The sequence below is a fragment of the Podarcis tiliguerta genome (genome assembly GCF_965153285.1).
Source record: "Podarcis tiliguerta genome assembly, chromosome: 4".
NCBI lineage: Eukaryota > Metazoa > Chordata > Lepidosauria > Squamata > Lacertidae > Podarcis > Podarcis tiliguerta.
The window spans coordinates 40,745,228-40,760,474 of record NC_139537.1 but is presented as its reverse complement, the minus strand read 5'-3'; the positions used below and the strand labels follow the sequence as shown (position 1 = coordinate 40,760,474).

Here is a 15,247-nt window from a genome sequence, read left to right as displayed (position 1 = left end):
ATATTGGATAAGGCTGCAGGAGGGAGTCTTTTTACCCCAATTTCTGCTCATATGAGAGTTGCGGAAACCTCCTCAGTGTTATCCAACCGTATGAACACCTGCCCCAAAAGCCAAAAAACAAACACTCAAATCACACAGAGATCCCCACCGCACAAAGCAAAAGGTTGAAAAACCAAACTCTTACCAAAAAACCCCCACAAAATCCAAAAGTTATACATGTAAATTAAAACCAAAAACTATAGAAATGAGATTTGGTTCTTAATTTTTGGATTATATGAAGAGATCTGTAAGCAGATGTTATTCCATGAAGAATAACATACTACTCTGCATGATAGGAAGTACTAAGTGTTTATTGAGACTAGTCGGATTTGGAAAATACATGAAAGATGTGTTGTTTTAAGGTCCTATGGGAATAATAATATCAACAGTTCTCTGGAACAAACATAGATATTTAAAGTTGCATTTTATAACCTTGTGCTTTTAAATGCTGCTTTTTAAAAAAGTTTCAGAGACTCACATTGAAAAGGCATTGTAATAAACATAGCTTCTGATAAAACCAAATGTAAGATATAAGATCAGATAAACATTCACCCTACTTTGAAGTCATTAATACATTTAAGACATACCTATCATCCTAAAAAAGCAGTGTTATGTATGAGATGCATGGTTGATTAAAAGTACTAATTGTAGCAGGATGAGCATGAATAAGTTTCCATCTACAATATAAGCCCAAAGTGGGTACTGTCTGCCTTCCAGGCTTTTGGAAGACATGATACTGCCTGTAGAAGCATAAGGCACAAGAATAGTGATTGCCACCAATTGGAAGAGCTCTATTTGAGAGAAGATAGGGCTTTTCCATAAGCAGAAAACCTCGCATGTTACTTGAGTTTTTGAGCTAACCATTCCTGCTGCATCCTGTATTGAATTCAAAGCAACACTTAAAAAGTGTCATTCATATCAACTGATAACTCACAGATATTGTCACTCCAATTATACAGTTCTGGTTCCACATTTGATGGGTCCCTCCCAATTTTTTCCAAGTGAATTATATGCATTCCACATGACTACTGCAGTGCTGCAAATGTAGGAATGCACTAGACATTCTGCACAGGGAAGGTTTTCTCTTCTCTGATCTAGAGCAAGGCAGTCACAATTGAATTTAATGAGCTGAGTTAGTAATGAGAACATACTGAAATTTATTTGAATTGAATCCTATGGGGCCTGTATAAAAAAGTTTCCTTCTACAATGTAAGAAATTTCCCAGTAAAACTGAATGGAATTACTCATAATATTCATTTCCTAGCATGTTGCATGGATAAAAATTAACGTTAATATGAAAGAATTGCATCAGTCTGGTTATATGAATATGGACAAAACTAGGGTTGCAAATGGGGCATATGAGTGGAAGGGAGGGAGATTATTACTATTGTGGGAGCCCAGAGCTCCAAAGGGGATAACTCAAGGCGGCTGTCATGTGGGCAAGGATCACACCCCACTGAGGAGAAGATTGAATGCAAATAGTGTTCTGGGCCCAGAAGATTCCGTTGGTTGTTGTTGTTTAGTCATTTAGTCATGTCCAACTCTTCGTGACCCCATGGACCAGAGCATACCAGGCACTCTTGTCTTCCACTGCCTTCCGCAGTTTGGTCAAACTCATGTTGATAGCTTCGAAAACACTGTCCAACCATCTCATCCTCTGTCGTCCCCTTCTCATTGTGCCCTCAATCTTTCCCAGCACCAGGGTCTTTTCCAGGGAGTCTTCTCTTCTCATGAGGTGGCCAAAGCATTGGAGCCTCCACTTCATGATCTGTCCTTCCAGTGAGCACTCAGGGCTGATTTCCTTCAGAATGGAGAGGTTTGATCTTCTTGCAGTCCATGGGACTCTCAAGAGTCTCCTCCAGCACCATAATTCAAAAGCATCAATTCTTCAGCGATCAGCCTTCTTTATGGTCCAGCTCTCACTTCCATACATCACTACTGGGAAAACCATAGCTTTAACTATATGGACCTTTGTCAGCAAAATGATGTCTCTGCTTTTTAAGATACTGTCAAGGTTTGTTATCGCTTTTCTCCCAAGAAGCAGGCGTCTTTTAATTTTGTGACTGCTGCCACCATCTGCAGTGATCATGGATCCCAAGAAAGTAAAATCTCTCACTGCCTCCATTTCTTCCCCCTTCTATTTGCCAGGAGGTGATGGGACCAGTGGCCATGATCTTCATTTTTTTGATGTTGAGCTTCAGACCATATTTTGCACTCTCTTCTTTCACCCTCATTAAGAGGTTATTTAATTCCTCCTCACTTTCTGCCATAAAAGTTGTGTCCTCTGCATATCTGAGGTTGTTGATGGTTCTTCCGGCAATCTTAATTCCGGCTTGGGATTCATCTAGTCCAGCCTTTTGCATGATGAATTCTGCATATAAGTTAAATAAGCAGGGCGACAATATGCAGTCTTGGGCAAAGCAATAGCAAAGCAGTTATCACAATGAACCACCTGAATCCTTGCAAAATATAAAGCATGCGTTAAGACTCCCTAGTTTGTTATACCTATTAAGAAAACCATAATTAACAGTTTGCATGACTGGACAAATGGAACGATTCCTTTGACAGTCTGTATCATAGATGGACACATACAGTGTAGCAAAGACACCTGATAAAGAGAAAGGATTAAGAGATTTCAGCGGAAGACACTTTCCCATGCACTGATCACTTTTTAAAATATATAGAAGGCGCATTAGCTCCTGTTGCCAAGCTCTGGTTCATTGGGTTTGGACTAAGACCAGGCATAATTGCATTATGGCTGACAATAGTCTTAAAGCCCAACCGATGGGGGAAATGGGCCTACTTCATAAAGGATAAAAAATTAGGATAATTTGTTTTCCAGGGGCACCTGTCCTCACACTAGATTGCTGAAAAACAACCTCTGCATGTGTATCACAGATTGCTTATGTGATTTGGTATAGGGTGCTCCCACGGTTCTCAATGCACAGCTAAAATGAGGGGTGTGTCCGTAAGGGGAAAATATTAGTTCCCCCAAATTCTGTGTGTTTGGACACAGTGCATATCCCAAAAAACCCAAAAGTTTTTGAGCATGAAATGTTTTTAATTAGTAAAATATAAAAGACTCTAACAATGTTTTTCGTATTTGAATTTGTATGAACCATCGCTGCCCACTTCCAAACTTATTTGACCTTACATACTCCTTAGAATGCTAACAGCATGCTTAGATCTACTGTCTGACATAACATTGCTTGGTGGCAATGCTGCTGATTATGAAAAAGGGGGTACTTTGGTTCACTTGAAATGAAACTCCTCTGGTATTGGTTGGAAGTTTAATAAACGCTTGCTTTGTCTTGTTGACAGGTCAAGATGCTGGTCTTAAACCTGAAGTCACCAACATGGTGCCCTTGTTTATCATGGAGTGTTTGACTTCCCATGGTACCCACAAACCCTGAGCTGCCTCACCCTCAGTGTGCCCTGGTGGGTGAAGGTGGTAAAGGTAAAGGACCCCTGACCATTAGGTCCAGTCGTGACCGACTCTGGGGCTGCGGCGCTCATCTCGCTTTGCTGGCCGAGGGAGCCGGCATACAGCTTCCAGGTCATGTGGCCAGCATGACTAAGCCACTTCTGGCGACCCAGAGCAGCACACGGAAATGCCGGAGCGGTCCCTATTTATCTACTTGCACTTTGAGGTGCTTTCGAACTGCTAGGTTGGCAGGAGCTGGGACTGAACAACGGGAGCTCACCCTTTCGCGGGGATTCGAACCGCCGACCTTCTGATCGGCAAGTCCTAGGCTCTGTGGTTTAACCCACAGAAAAGCCATGCTCTCTCACACTTCCTGTTTCAATTTCATTTCCTTGTAAAGCTCTGACAGAAAGTAGGGGAACTGAAAATGTAGGAGGGAAAACCACCAGAATATCACAGGTCATCACTTGGCCCACAGTTATGTTCTCTGATTTGTTGGTGATTTTGTTTTCATTCTATGGAAAATTCATTAAGCTGCAAGTATTAATTTTACTGTGCAGTCTACCAATGTAAACTTTCATTTGATTTGAGGGGCAGAGGGGACCCCACCTAAATTAATAAAACTAAAGCAGATCCATTTTAATTCTGTTGGATCTGGCTCTTACCCAGAGACATGGAAAAGCAAACAACAGAAACTAGAGGTGGTGTCCACAGCACTCTTTCAAAATTTCCTATGAGGAAAGGGTGAAGAAGTTGAGTAAGAAGCAACATGAAAGGCATTTTAAAACATTTGAAGGGCTGTCACATAAACTATGGATCAAATTTATATCCTGTCATTCTGAGGGTAGGTCCAGTATGTCCAAAATACAAGAAAAATGATTTAGACTAAAAAATGAGGAAGAACTTCCTAATGATATAGGTGGTCTGATGGACTGGAACAGATTGCCTCAGAAGATGTTAGGTGAGAAAGTGGCTGGGCCACTTAGGGATGCAGTGGGCTTCCTGCACTGAGAAGGTTTGGACCAGAAGCCCTTTGAGGTCATTTCCATCTCTATGATTCTAGGAACTCAAACAGGAGAAAATCATGAAATATTATCAGGTTTAAATAAAGTTTGGAAAACGAGCCCAACTTTTATTTATTTATTTAAAGGAAAATTGACCATAATGAGTGAAGGATCAAAGTGCTTCCAGATGTGTTCGCACGCACACAAAAGTATAACAGTGAATAGTGAGATACTGCTTTCTCTTCTTTCCAACAGCAGTATAAAGAAAAGGTCGTGATGGCTTTGGAAAGAAAATCAAATGGAGATTATCACATGAGCATCCTTTAAATCCTATTTTTCATCTATATTCATACATGAACTTTGGTTCCAGATTGTAATAATGAATATTAGGGTACAAGGGAGAAAACATCATCTGTTCAGCATGGCTAGTCGTTTAGAGTTTCATTACAAAGCAAAACAACTTGCAAGCAAAGTGATTTCATCAGCATATTCAAGCCACAAACCAGCTTCTCCTGAAGGTCATTCAAACACTTTTTTAAAAAGAGAAAGTTATGTTTTTGATCCAGCAATGGAAGCTGTTTTCAGCTCCCCACTCCACAATTCTATAAGAGTAATGCAATTCATTTCTAAAAATAAAAATAAAGGAAGACAGCTGCAACTTTATGATCAATAATTCTTCAAGTGAAGGCCATTCTTTTTTTGTTAAAAAAAAAATCTCAATTAGAATTATTTTTGTGCCGTATTCTGCTCCAAGTACAAAGTATTTCAGTGAGGCCTGAATCTTGTGGTGCTCCATCTTCTCCTGGCCACCCACCTCCCAGCTGCCAAAGACTAAGCCAATCTTAGTAGACCTAAGACCAACAATCTATGCTACATGCCACATAGGACCTAACTTAATGTATTTCTTTAAGTGATTCTCTCTAGTGCGACCAGAAACAAAAGACAGTAGGTTTCCTGAAATGTTAAACCTTTTGTGGAACAAAGGAAGTTTGTAGAAAAATGTTTTGCTTGCTATGCAGGGACCATCTGTTGAAGTCATCTTCTACAGTCTGTCATTGGTTGACTAGAAGTATTCATTCACATGAAACACATCATACAACTTTTGGAGCCTTTTTGCTTTCAGAATAACACAAAATAAAAAGGTGATCTCTGCTGTGATTCTACAGGTTGAAGAGCAATGGCTTCAGATTGACAGAGAATAGATGTGCACTATGATCCTTAAAATGTGTTCCTTTAAGGGATTCCGAAAATGCAGCTGAATGTTTTGTGGGATCAAATTTAGAAGATGTTTTCTTGATTCCCTTTAACTTTGAAAAGAGAATGTAAGAATGGTCTTAATCCTGTTTCAGAGATATTTGGGATGTTTTAAATTGCTTTATAAACATGTTTATAAAATTGGTCTGGCCTTTTTGGATTTAATGTATTATAAAGATTGTCTTGTAAGCCAACTTGCGAGAGCTATGCCTTAGAAGCCAGTCTTAAAATATTTTAAACATATAATAATACACTAGTGTGGTGTAGTGGTGGACTAGGACTTGTGGGACCAGAGTTCAAATGCCTTCAGTCATGAAACTCACAGGGTGACCTTGGGCCAGTCACACTTTCTTAGCCTAACCTACCTCACTGGATGGTTGTGAAGAGAAGAGTTAGGTGTGTCAGCTTGAGCTCCTCAGAGGATAGCTGGGATTAAATGAATAAATAAATAACTGAGAAGACACTCCATTGCGCTAGGATGTGTACAGAAATATATTAAAACAAAACCTTACCTAAAAGACACGCAAACACATCGTGGGACTGATATAATTGAGAATACAAGACAATAAAGACTTTTTAAAAAGACTGGGAACCATTTGTGTTGTATCTACAGAAACAATGTAAAGAAATGGACTCACTAGCAGGGTTTGAGTAAACACTTACAATTAACAAAACAAATACAGAAATTATAAAGATGATGTTAAAATGATAAGAGTATAACAATATTTAATATAAAGACCCTAAGGTTAAGATACAATAAAGCAAGAAAAGTTAGTATGTAAAAAACCAGAAGAAGAAGTCAGGGGAGGGGGAGGGGGAAATTTGGAAATTGTATTTTTTTGTTATTTGATATGTTGTTACTATGATAAAAATGTAAAACTCAATAAAATTATTATTAAAAAAGAGAATAGAAGCAGAGTGAAAAATGCACTATCTTCAGGCATTGGATGAATTTTGAGGACCTTCCCCCCCAATTTCTATAATAAAATATATTTTCTGAGTTTGTTAGGTTATGGGGTAGTAAACCAAGAAATAGAGAAGGTGAGAGGGAAGGAACACAAATTGACAAGGAAGAAAACCAAGCTTGTTCCAAGATCTCCAGTTATAATTCTTCAAAATTTATCACTGTGGCTGCTACTGAATAAAGTTTATTCTCAGCAGGAAACCAAACTGGGAGATACATTACCTTCCATTTATCTTCCTAATGAGATCTAGAACTCCCTGCTGTGACACGGTTGTAAAAAGTGGCAAGCTATTGGATGCGATGAGCTTTGAGACAATTCCTGCTTTCAAAAAAGAATCAAACCCTCTGCATAATGTCACATAATCCTAATTACTACAGAGTTTTCACAAAAGTGCATGCTTCTCAACATGTTTTTCAACAAACGATCACAAAGTGCATTAAATCATTCATTTTCATAGCTCCCCTGGAAATCAGATATTAGATTCACTCACATAATTGCTAATTCAAAATTATAATGTTTTGTCAGACTCCATATCTATCAGCACTTTGATGAAGCTAAGGATGCCTAGATGTATACACAGGTATATGTGGATATTCTACATTTACTGAACTAAATTTAAAGAAGCTTGAGTGGAACTCAGTTTTTGAAATGCAAATTCCCTGCATCCTCTCCCATTTTGCTGCCTATGTGCTGTCCCCAAAGAAAGCCAGTCCTGCGTGTCAGGCGGCTGCCAGAACAGTGTGGGATAGTCTGCAACAGAAGAGAATTTGTTGAACTTGGAGAATGGGTCTTGTGCAAACAGAAGTGACCTACATTCATACAGGACTCTCTGGATCCCTTTGTCTGCAAACCATCTTGCATGTAAGAAAGGAAGAACAGAACTATGAACATTTGTAATTCATCCACAGAGAATAACAAAAAAGACCCACAATGCTAGGATTTTGGGAGTTGAAAACTTCCTGTTTCAATTCCAGAACATTGCTGTTGTTCGTTGGATTAGTCACAACACTTCATATTTGGCAGTTACCGAGTTCAGTGACAATGAATTGTACTGTATTCTTAAAATAAAAATAAAAATGAATGCAAGGTTCTTCAGATTTGTCTAAAATGACTTGGAGTGGGAATAATGAATCTGGCAAATATTTGACATCCCCTCCATGCATTGGAGTACATCCTTCACACACCCCACTCAATTCCAAGCCTTTAAAAAATCTTACATCTTTCTGAAGAAGCCAAGACATGCCCATGTATACATCTTTGCATTATGACCAATTCTCCAGAAACTAGATATGAAGTGGATTTCCAAGAACACTGCTATCTTTTTTTAAAAAAAATATATGACAGGCTTCATGTCGTTATCAAAAGCTATTTTTGTTGTGTTATACAACCCTCAGACAGACCATTCAATCAAGCAAAACACTTCTATTACATGATTAAGTCCCTGCTGTGTGAGTCTAATAAATTACTGGTGAATGTTTTATAAGTTAGTTAAGACCAGTGAGCCTTGCATTTGCTAGAAATACCATGAAGATATCTTACTAAGAAATGTATGCTTTCAGTAATGCTCCTTATACCCATGACAAAAACAGTACCTGAATGGAAGAGATCTCCAAAGCCAGCCCTTAATCTGGTTCTTAATCCGGCAATCAACGGTCTCCTTTTCATATCCACTAAACATCACCATTTTCCCTTTCTTCCCAAAATGACTGACAACAGCACATCCTTTGTACATGGGGCACTGCACATTCTGGTCCCAAGTGTACAGCTCCATGCATTTCATGTCTTTGGAGTGGTTAGCAAACTTTATATAGAGAATAAATAAATTTATAAAATGAATATTTCATATTAGAAAGGAGAACTGTTTGATATTACTTAGTAGAGTGTCCACCTGTCAGAGATTTGTTTAGCTTTAAATAATCATTCCCAAATGATTGCCTTTAAGGCTGCAATCCTATACACACTTACTTCAGAGTAAATCTCATTGAACTCAGTAGGATTTACTTCCAAGCAGCTATGCATAAAATGGCACTGTAAGAGACCACCTATTTTCACTATGAGGGTGGGAAATTCCCTTAATTGTTTAGATAACTTGAAAAAAAAGGTTTGTTGGGTAATGTTGCTGGAGGGTTTATGTTCTTCATGTTTCTTAGAATCTCAGTCTAGCCAAACACTTTTAATCCTTATTGTCTTCATTAAGTGACGCATATGCTGACATAAACATCAAACACTCTCCTTATATCAAACCTTTGATTTTAGAAACATTAAATTATATTCACCTCCAGCCCAGATAATAACATTTATTTGAATTGCCAATATTTTCCCCCAGATACTGATTCTCTACCTTTATCAGCAGCCTAACAAGCTAAAATTCTAACAACAAACTGCAGCGACATGGGAAAGAGTGACATGTAAAGTCACACCTGTTGAATTTCTGCCCACCTGTTAAAGGCACAGGAGCCTACAATAAATTAATTTGGACATCTTAATTTCATTATTTAAAAGGTTGTACACTAGATTTCCAAGTAGCTGAATAGCAACCTCTCCATCGACGCTGAGCTAGTCAAGTGTGTTGGCAATGGCTCAAGACTCCAACAGGACATGGGAGAATGTGGTGCTAACAACCAATACCAAGATGAAGGTCTATCAGCCTTATGTGTTGAGCATGCTGCTTTACGGAAATGAGTCACGGGCAAGTTTCAGCCACCATGAGCAATGCTTCAATGCCTTCCACATGCAATGCATCATTTTGGGCATCATGTGGCAGGACAGAGCCTCAAACAAAGATGTGCTCTCCCAAACTCAAGTTCTCAGCATGTTCACTGTCCTATCTCAGTGATGTCTATGCAGGCTTGGCCAAGTCCACAGAATGGAAGATGACAGGATGTCCAAAACATGCTCTATGGGGAGCTCTGCGTTACAAAGATGTCTTCAAACGTGACATGAAGGTTGGCAACATCAACCCCACCATGTGGGAATCCCTTGCAGACAACCACAGTGCCTGGTGACAGGTAGTCAGGTCATGTATCCATAGCATTGACCAGAGGAGGAATGACTGGTGGAAGGAGCTCTTAAAGAAGAAATGCTATGATACACCTGCATCCGCACAATCAGATGCTGTCATCTACCCCAGCTGCAACAAGGCATGTCTCTCCCATATTGGTTTCTACAGCCACAGCAGGCGCTGTATCTCTCAAATGGTTTGCCTTCACCCCTGAAGTCACACCCTTCCATTGTCTTCTGAGACAGACTGATGCCAGCCTCAGTAAGAATGGCTTGGCAAGAAAGTCAAATTCTGAAAAACAAAACAAAAGGAATTTATTTTTAAAGTGTTAAGAGGTAAATCAGTGAGTTACTATTCTGAGCTATAATGAAATGTATTATATACATATCACTCTTGCACACACTCTGTAGAGAATCTTGAATAATGAGCCTTCATGATATGAGAAGATAAAAGACAAAAAGAAATCTAATTTATCTCTCAATTATTTTTTCTTCCAGTTGTTGACCAATAAAAGTGCAATAAAAATGGCTCTGATGAGATCTGCCTGTGGTTTACAGAAGTGGTTGGCAGCATTCCTTGTGAGCCTGATATATTTTATGACATTTTGAGTTCTTTTGCACTTCACAGATAGACATAAAAATGAATTGTACACTGCAGAAAGAAACCAAATAAGCAAAGTGAGATTATGGATAGATAGACATATGCGAGCGCACTACATTTCTGCCAGTTTCACAGCCACAATTTTGTTTCATCAAGCAATTTATGCTGCCTTTGACTTTCAAGATCTGGATTCCTCTTCACAGAGAAAGACGTGATTTTTTTTTTGCAAGTCCTACTGGCCATTCAGAAGGACATATCAAACCAGACTTTCAAGTTCAGTTCAAATTTTACATTGTAGATAGATTTGAAGATGCTTTCATCAAAAAACACAAAAGTTTAACAAGAGAGGCATGTCTCTAAACACAAGGCGACACATGACAGTTATGAAGGAGGAGAGTGCTTGGTCTATGGCAGTGCTTTTCGAATTATGGGATGTGGTGCACAGGGAATTTATTTCCCATAATGTGCTAGGCATCAGTACCATATTTGGTCACCGAAGTATCCCACCCAACTTGGGCTGTGGACGGGTGGACCAGCACTAGAGCCAGAGCCAATGGTTGGGCGATCAACATCAATGCACCTGCTTACTATATGTCACCACACCTGAGACTACACTTCATACTTTAATGGTTGCCTGACATTTGCCTCTGTCCTCAGAACAGATTTAAGAACATAAGGTGAGCCTGGTGGATCAGGCCAATGGCTCATCTAGACCAGTATCCTGTTTTCACAGTGACCAACCAGATTCCTGCGGGATCTGAGCACAAGAACACTCTCCTCACATGGAGGTTCCAGCAACTGGTATTCAAAAGCATTACATGGAGGCAGAGGAGTACTAGTAACCTTCTCTGTCAATTAGTCTAATATCTTTGAAAGTCATCAAAGTTGGTGGCTATCACGGCCTTTTGTGGGAGCTGTGATGAGCTGTGTGAATAAGTTCCTCCCCCCCCCCCTTCTATGTGTCCTGAATCTTCCAACATTCAGCTTCACTAGATATCCACAAGTTATAGTGTTTGAAAGTCAGGGTATGAATTTCCACATCAAAAGAAATGAAATTCCACTTGCCCCTCTCAGTACACTGTCCTCAGTACACTGACCCTGAAAGGCCTTCAGGAATGAACACCTGAAGTGTAGAGACCATTGCAGAGAACAGATGACCTAGTCCTGCAGAAAAATGAAGAGAAAGCAATCAGAACGTCACAACATTTGGTCATTCACTGCTGTGTCATTCTTTCCCCAGCTTGTGTCATTGTGATAGGGTATCTCCCCAGCACAAATTTTCAGTCACTTATCCTTGCCCTACTTCTTGACCAAGCACAGCATCTTTCAGATTAGTACGACACAGCATGTGCTTTTGACGGGTCTTTGAAACATTGTTTTGGAAACCGATGTCAAGCAAAAAGGACTTTATCTCATTTAAAGGCTAGGTCAGGTTGAAGAAAGAATGAGCAGAACAAGTTCACTCCTTCGTGCTGTTCTGTGAACTGTTAGACACACAGACTAGGAGTGAAAGACTTTGCACTGCTAAGTATGTAGAACTTCATCACAGCATGCAAAGGTATCTCAAGCCTGTACGCCTGTTCATAGTTCCTCGCAGGAAAGCAATTCCTAATGGCCAAAGTGCCAAACCGCTGCCCACTGCAAGGCAAAGCCTGCTGTGCAGAGGGACTTGAGAATTTAAAATGGCCATACCGGCAAGCTCTTTCCACTGGGAAAGTCTGCATGCTGGCTTGCTTGGCAGCACAGAACTGCATGCACCCCCACCCCCAAATTAAGGCTTGCTTTGTGCATATGGAAGGGACCTCAGGTATAAACAGTTAAAAATATTGAATATTTGTTATGTATTGGAATAAGCTCAGTTGCTGATAAAACCAAGATTGCAGGTTCAATCCCCATACAGGACAGCTGCATATTCCTGCATTATAGGGGGCTGGACTAGATGATCCTTAGGGTCCCTTCCACCTAAACATTACGAAAAACTTCCTGACAGTAAGAGCCGTTCGACAGTGGAATTTGCTGCCAAGGAGTGTGGTGGAGTCTCCTTCTTTGGAGGTCTTTAAGCAGAGGCTTGACAACCATATGTCAGGAGTGCTCTGATGGTGTTTCCTGCTTGGCAGGGGGTTGGACTCGATGGCCCTTGTGGTCTCTTCCAACTCTATGATTCTATGATTCTACAATTCTATGATAAGAAATCTTTAAAATGTCTGCCAGAATAGTCAGCCAGAATTCTTTCTTTTCTCAGTGCCAAGTTTAATTAGAATCCACACATGCACAAATACAGGTTTCCTATGTGTTCCAATGCAACTTCATGTATTGATGGGTGTGTTTTTCTAGGTCTGAAATGGGTTGAAATGAACAGTAATTCAATTATTTATGTTCTGGATGACTACCAGAAAAACACACTATCCTACTTACAGTATAGGTTGTTGTTTTTTGTCATGTGAAGTTTTGATGTCCTTTCTCCACAGTAAACATACACACACACACACACACACACACTTTAAAGGAAGTTTGGTTAAGAAATAAACTTTAAATATGGAATAAATTAAGGGCTAAATTGTAACAGCTAAGTCTTCTAAACCAAAACAAAGGCTTTGGAGAAGAACTCTTCTCAATGGAAATTTGAGATACTTCTCTATCCTCTTTGCAGTTATTAGACAAAGCCAATATAGCTTCACTGAGCTGCAAATTAACTGTGTCAACAAACTATTGCACTTCGAAGAGTTGGAAATTACTTTTTTTTAGCTATCAGTCTTTTTGCAAATTGAACCCAGAGATGAATACAAAAAAGAAGAAGCTCACTAAAGAAAAACAAATTGCTGCTATCCTTTTTCTGAGTCCATTTACATGCCTCACTCAACCCAGGCAAACCATGAATTTTGTTAGTCCACTCTGATTTTCAGTTAAGCTGTCGCAGAGTGTGGTTGTCCAGTGGGCTGCTGTGTGAGGTGAGGCAGAAGCTGGGAGATAAGCCAGTAGTCAGGAGCAAGAATAAGTCTTGGTGGCTGAGCACATGCGTTGCTTGCTGAATCTCCAAGGTCCAATCTCTGGCACCTCCAGATAGGGATGGGAAAAATCTGAGAATCCAGTGCCAGCCAACACAGGCAGCACTAAGATAGATGAACCAGTGGCCTGAAGCAATGAAAGGCAGTCTCTTATGTTAGTAAGTATGCAACAAAGGACAAACCAGAACATAGGGTTGAGAAGAAAGCCAGCTGCCGGGCCCAAAGATCTACTGAAGACTGAAGGACAAAGTCAAGGGGAGGAAAGATTGGGAGAATCCAAGAATACAGGAAGACTCCAGGCAAATTCTAGTGGAGGGGAAAATGTTTCTTACTATTGTTATTTTCTTCTTATAGATGTTGGATTATCCTTGTTGCATCATTTAGCTCTGTACACTCATTGCATTACAGTGGTACCTCAGGCTAAGTACTTAATTCATTCTGGAGGTCCATACTTAACCTGAAACTGTTCTTAACCTGAAGCACCACTTTAGTTAATGGGGCCTCCCACTGCTGTCGTGCTGCCGAGCACGATTTCTGTTCTCATCCTGAAGCAAAGTTCTTAACCTGAAGCACTATTTCTGGGTTAGTGGAGTCTGTAACCTGAAGGATATGTAACCTGAAGCGTATGTAACCTGAGGTACCACTGTACTTGCCTGCACTGGATAGCTGTGTCTTACCTGTACACATCATATGGAAAAGAAATTAAAAGGTTTCAAAACATGGATCAATTGAAAGAGTAAGCTCTTTGTGAAGTATTATGAGGAATTGTGTTTTTAATCCCACCAGGCCTTTCAACCAGGCCTTTGGCTCATTAAACAATCTATGGCTTCTTATTTTATCTTATTTTTTATTTATTTTATTTTAAAAATGTGAGGGTGATCTGGCTGTGACATCTGTCACCCCATTGATCGCCGGGGTTGATTTGGCTGATGTGGCTGGATAGGCAGGTGTCCTCTTCCTCCCTCACCACTCCATGTGCATCCCCCCTGAAGCTGCGAGCTCGGTGGAAGAGGAGGACTGTCCCAGACAGAAAGAGTGTACCATTTTGCTTCGGTCAAGGATATACAATAGCTGTGCTCCCCTGCTAGAACCATCAAACAAGCTCAAGGTCCATTTGTAGGAGAATGTAGGGTAGACAAGCTTCCAAGACTTCAGACACATCCAAGTAAGGTTCTGAATGTGGCAGTTTGCCATTCTTTTTAATAAAAATATATTTTGTGGTTTAATTTGTGTTTTAAGGGTGGTATATGCATTTAATAAATAATAATGGTAACAGTAATAACCAATCCAAACTTCTTGGAATTTTACTCAACCAATGCCTTAAATATGTTATCAATTCTACATTAGCTGCTTTTTTAATGGACACTTGGAGGGCTTAAATTTCCCAAGCCAAAGAGGAGATAAGACGGCATGATCAGCAGAAGCTTAATCTTCTTGCACAGCTTTGAAAATCTTATACTTATTTTTCCATGCAAAACGTTTTTAAATGTATGCATTACTACAAAGCAGCCCCTGAACGTTGCCCATCACTAAAAAGCTCCCACCCTAACCTGCCCCATGACACAGAAAAATAAAGTAATTGCCAATTAAAAAGGGAATGCATCTCATTAAAAAACTACAATAGACACTTTGGTTATGTTAACTGGTCTCCCATGAGAACCTTTGTTTAAATTAACACTTTTTTTCCTATTTCATCTTTAGACTTTAGACTTTTCCTATTTAACAGCTTTAGACTTTAGAATCACAGTGTTATTAATAGTTTTTTTCAATTTTAGGTCAATTTTTTATTTGTCCAAACAAACCCTTTATGGTTTTGTACAAAAAGTAGGCAAACTAAGGCCATATCCTAATGGAGAACCTAATGCTTTATGCATATAGACTCTATACAAATACACAATTAGGTTTGACTTGATAATAAAAGTACGGTAGTGGAAATCTATTTTTTCACCTGCAGA

At 39.6% G+C, this 15,247-nt stretch overlaps 1 protein-coding gene across 2 annotated transcripts in view; it reads right to left on the bottom strand.

The window, feature by feature from the left end:
- Nucleotides 1–15,247, bottom strand: part of POU1F1 (POU class 1 homeobox 1) — a gene marked incomplete at its 5' end in the record, with an annotated part of 56,542 nt that overhangs the window by 10,711 nt on the left and 30,584 nt on the right. The gene's annotated exons all lie outside the window — the stretch shown is intronic.